Consider the following 5,742-nt stretch of genomic DNA (forward strand, 5'->3'; position numbering starts at 1 on the left):
ACAATTTGTTAAATACGGGTCTAAGCCGCACTCATAATCAAGAGGAGTTCACTTTACAAGATTATTAGAAGTTTCATCCCAAAATCATATAACAGTAAAAGAATAAATATCTTAGCCTTATAAATTATTCTAACTCTCTTTTCTTTTATTAATATAGAACACTTATATGTGTTTTTTGAAAAGGCTACACCTCAACACAATTAGTCCATTATAATTCGAGTACGTTCTATTTAAATTGGCTTCAAAATATTACGGCCCGTTTAAAGCATTAACCCGATTATGAAGCTAACGGGTTTGACTCGATAAATTCAAGGCTGGGTAAACATCACTAATTCAACATCCAAATAATTTAGCTTATTTTAAGTACTTTTCTTGTTTGGATAAAAGAAGGTGCTTTCATTTCATTCTATGATGCAAAATTGCAAACTGTTGATATGCTTTCTCTTTCTCTTTTCCTTTTATCTTTCACTTTAATCGAGCCAATGGAGCATTGTGTGTGCCAAAAATTGAAGGCATGATCTTCTCCCTTCTTCATATTTTAATTTGATAGATTTGATCTCTTTTATAAAAAGTTATAATAATGTACATTCCTTTTCCCTTTACAGAAATTTTAAAGTGCCTTTGGGCCTGTTTTTATTGATTGAACTGAACTGAACTTATTAGAGCTGAACTGAACTGAACTGAACTTATTAGAGCTGAACTGAACTGAACTTATTAGAGCTGAATTGAACTGAATATTTTATAAGGGAAGGAATTTAGGAGCTGAATTGAACTGAACTGAACTTATTAGAGCTGAATTGAACTGAATATTTTATAAGGGAAGGAATTTAGGAGCTGAATTGAACTGAACTGAACTTATTAGAGCTGAATTGAACTGAACTGAAAATAATCGTATTTGTTATGGTCTTATTAATTTGTTGTAATTCATGTAAAGATTTGAAATTTAAGTTGTTCCATACTAAAATAAATAAATAAAAGATAATTACTTGTATATACAAAACATCATAAATTAAAGTTAAGTTCAGATGAGAAAAAATAAGTTAATAATCTATATAAAATGAATACAAGCTAAGATAAGTTTATAATGAAGATGTTTGTTACAATCACCTCAATCTATAAAATTAATTATGATGATAAGCTTACGACCAATAATCATCAAGTGTACTTTAAAATTCAAGACCTTCTCTTAAAAGTCAATTTGCAGGGGTGGTAGAATGTAATTTTCGGTTCGATTGTTTCCATTGATTAGGCTACAAGTAACTTCCTTGCTATTTTGCATTAAGTAGCCTATTGATGGGAGAGGGATTTAAAGAGAATTAGTCTTTTGGCCCGTTCGATGCACATGTTGTTATTTAGGTTATTTTTATATATAGCTAGGTATGTTTTTCAATAGTTGAAACTTTTAATAAAAAGTACAAAATAATTGTTTCATGACCATTGAGGTAAATGATGTTCATTGCTAAAACTTAAAATAAAGAGAGATTGAAGGTAAAATTATTGAAAAAGATGAAGGAATTTAGTTAGATATATATATACATGAATATTTTGATACATGAAATGATATATTGGTTTAAGTTACATTTTAAATTTAGGTGATGAAAAGGCTATTTTTATTGTACTTTATATGTTTAATTTATTAATTTGTAAAAAAATAAATAATGCTTTGAGCTAGATTTGAACCTGTAAATTCTAACATATAAAGGTTATACAGTTATCATCTCAACAAACTTTATTAATGTTTAAATTAGAGGTTATATATAATTTATTATTTACAGAATTAGAAAATAAATACATAAGAGGTAAAAAAAATAGTACACTCGAGACAACGCCCAAACCACACACTAGCTATACAAACAGTCGAACATAATTATCAAATTAAAGAAGTACAAATTAAACTAGTAACCTGGCATTGTCCGGACCACACACTAATGAAAACTTTAAAATGAGAGAAAATATTTAATCTTTTAGAATTTATAAACACGCCTCAACGAGATTCTGGCCTTTTCAATTCCAATTTTAAATGATCGTAACTATTAATTAAAAAAAAAAAAAAAGTAGCACATGGGTTATTTGTATATTTTATAGTCTTAAAATAGTTTGAATACTTTTCTATTTCATACTATATATATCTCAAATTAGATTGACCACATTCTTAATTAGCATACTTTTCTATTTCATACTACGGGCTTGTTCTGATTGACTGAGCTGAACTAACCTGAAGTTATTGGAGCTGAACTAAACTGAAGTTATTGGAGCTGAACTAAACTGAACTAAATTGAACTGAACTGAAGTGAACTGAATATTTTATGAGAGAAGGAAATTAAGAACTGAACTGAACTGAACTTATTAGAGCTGAACTGAAAATAATCTGAAGAAAACAGACCCTACGTATATCTCAAAAGTGGGCTATAAAATATACTTCGTATAAATTGTGCACGCTAATAAGATGACAAGTTTATGATGATTCAGTAAAATATGTTAAACTGTGTAGGGAGAGTATTCCATTGATTGTATATAATTGCTCTGTATTTGGAAAAGTTATTAATATGGATTTTTTTGACTTTTACCACCAAAAAAATCAAAAAATTGTTTTTTACTACCAAAAATTTTAAAAGTTTTATTTTACCACCAAAAAAATTTCTAAAAATTGTTTTTTACCACCTACCGTCAACAAAACTGTTAAATTTAACGGTTAAAAATAAATTCTTCGATTTTCGTGCGTAAAACATGTTGTTCATAGGTTTAGGGGGGCATTTTATTCCTATGGATCCAATTTGAAGTCAGAATTGACAAAAAAGGATCGAAAATGCCTCATTTTGCGTGTTTTAAGCAAACCGAGGTATTTTTAAACACGTAAAAGGAAACATTTTCGATCATTTTTTGTCCAATCTGACCTCAAATTGAACCCAAAGGTCCAATTTACCCCCCAAAACCCCTAAAGATGAGGTGTTTGGCACGAAAATCAAATAATTTAAAATATTCCGTTAGGGTTTTGACGGCAAGTGGTAAAAAACAATTTTTAATTTTTTTTTTGGTAAAATAAAACTTTTAAAATTTTTAATAGTAAAAAACAATTTTTTGATTTTTTGTTGATAAAAGTGAAAAAATCCTAAAATTAAAGTAGGGAGTAATATTTACTGACCACTTCAAGAGCCTGCATAGTGCATACTCACTTTCTCGTGAAGCTTTAGCAAAGGGAAACAAGTTCTTTCAAAAAGTTCAAGATTCGCTTTCCAATACAAGGAAATTTTGCTAATTCATGTTCTATGCCATCGTTTTTTGAGTTTCTCCACACCCTAAAGTGCTAAACTGGGACATCTTATCAATTGATTCTACACAAACTGTTGTTTCAATGAATACTACAAGAAGGGGGGGTTGAATTGTAGTATGAGAGTTTAGCCAAACTTTTTGCGGAATTAAAATTAAGTTAGCTAAAGGAACTGAGAGATTAACTGAAGGAACAAAAGAATGCAAGAGAGATTTTACGTGGAAAACTCCTTGGCCCTAACAAGGAGAAAAACCACGACCACTTGGGATTTTGGGAAAAGAATCTTCACTATAATAGGGCAAATGATCCTATTACAAGATAAAGACTCAAACTCAAGTTCCTCTACGAACTTGAGACCCTGAGGAACAAGTCACCCAACTTGTTACTCTTCTCTTCTCTTTCTCTCTTCTCACTTCTCTGTTCTCTCTTCTCTTTCTCTTCTCTTTCTCTTCTCTCTCTCTCTTCTCTTTCTCATACACAAATGTTCACTCGAACTTCCCCATTCCCAATTACAACTCGAAAGAAAAACAAACTCTAGTATAAGAACATTAAGAACACTCTAATCAACTTATGTGGAATTGGACGCTTGACTCAATTAAAAGCTTGAAAACTTATGTGAGCAAGGACGAGTTTTTCCAACAGAAATCAAGAGCTATTTATAGATCACAAAACGCCTTGGAAAAACTTCATTGTGCTGCAAACCCATTACGCCACTACTCATGCCCACTAAGAAGATCATGTCCCTTAATTTAAGGAACCATGAACTCCTCAATTTTGCAGAACCACGACTTGATGAAGAACGTGGGAGAGTAGGCCGCAAGTTTTGGAAAACATGGCGATTTTATTTTTTCAGAAGATATTTTCGAAAATAAGAAAATAAAATAAAATCTTTTTGCACAAGATATTTTCGAAATTCAGAAAGAAATAAAATCCCTTTCAAAAGATAAACGTTTTAGAAAGCAACCGTTTTCCTAAAAACTAGCATGCACAATTTTATCTTCTTAGACCAATTCCACACAGTAAATTCGAATGTAACTAACTTTCTTATACTTACATAAATCCTAAAATATAAAAATATTTAGTCTTCATGTTTCTCTGATGAAGCTTCTACTCCGAGGCTTCTGTTCCTTGCAAGGAACATCTCTTCTCTGGTGATGCTTCTTCTCTGAAGCTTATGTTCCCTGAGGGAACCTTCTCTTCTCAAGTCTTCATTTCTGAAGCGCCAGTTCCTGTGAAGGAACTCTTCTTTTTGGATAGCTTTGTTTCTGGCTTTCCTGTTCCTCATGGTATCTTTGCTCGACACTTAATTCTCCTAGTCTTTGCACCGATCACACACTCAAACAATCAAGCCTTTATTAGTATGTAAGTAAGTAAGGTTGTGTCATCATCAAAATCATTAAATCCAACAATATTCCCCCTTTTTGATGATGACAAACAATCCAAACTTACTTACAAGGAAACAAAGATAATCCATCCTAAACTAAAGAAGGAAAATGCAAAAATATAATGCAATGCAAAAAGGGAACTACTTAGTAAAAATAAAGACAGAAAGCAAAAAGAAGAAAAATTGCAAAAATGGAAAAACTTGTATTTACATATACCTGCCTGTAGAGATGTAGGCTTGCCGAGAAGACTTCGAACAGAGACCATAGAATGATTAAGTTTCCTTGGATAGTTTGCATCTTTTCCCCCTTTTGGCATTATCAAAAACCAACATACAAGCATAGTATACCATAACACAGCACCATCAAGTGGTCTGGTGTTAAGACAAGAAGCATGCATATATAGAGAAAACATTCACAAAGCATATAGTCAAAAGCAGTATAGACATTCATCATCCAAAACCGATTTAAAAACATCGGCCAATGTACCAAATTTGCAAGTTCACAAAAAAACAGAGTGCCCAAAATATTACAGACCAAATTTAAAAATTGTTTCCCAAAAACAAATAAACAAAAGTTTCATCAACATAAAAGGCTGAGAGGTTAGGAAGCAGTGCTCTGGTCATCATCAACAGCAAGATCCTCAAGCTTCTTGCTGATTTGAGACACGATGTCCTTCACTGTGGACTGTCTCCCCTGTTCTGAGCTTTTGACCAGTTTCTTCAGATCAGCATCAAGAGTGAGCACACTCTTCTTCAGTTCCTCCATCTTCACCGTTGACTGCTCTTGTTCCTTCAGCACCCTCTGGAGCATCTCCTTCAACTCCTTCACATCCTCGCTGGGAACCTTAGGTGGGGAACTAAATGCTGCAAAACCTGAAGTAGATGCATACTTGCCCGAAGTAGGAGAGGTGGTAACTTTCTGTAGTTCCTCCTGTACCCCAGTTATATCAATGCAGATAGGTGCTGGGGCCTCCTTTTTCTTCATCAACCTCAAACTCTTCCTCTTCTTCTTTCCCCCTGTCTCAATAACCTCTTCCACCTGCCTTTCCTCTTCCTCCTCTTGTTCCTGCAACTCCTGAACAACATTCCC

The sequence above is a fragment of the Chenopodium album genome, chromosome 10 (genome assembly GCF_948465745.1).
Source record: "Chenopodium album chromosome 10, dcCheAlbu1.1, whole genome shotgun sequence".
Classification (NCBI taxonomy): domain Eukaryota; kingdom Viridiplantae; phylum Streptophyta; class Magnoliopsida; order Caryophyllales; family Amaranthaceae; genus Chenopodium; species Chenopodium album.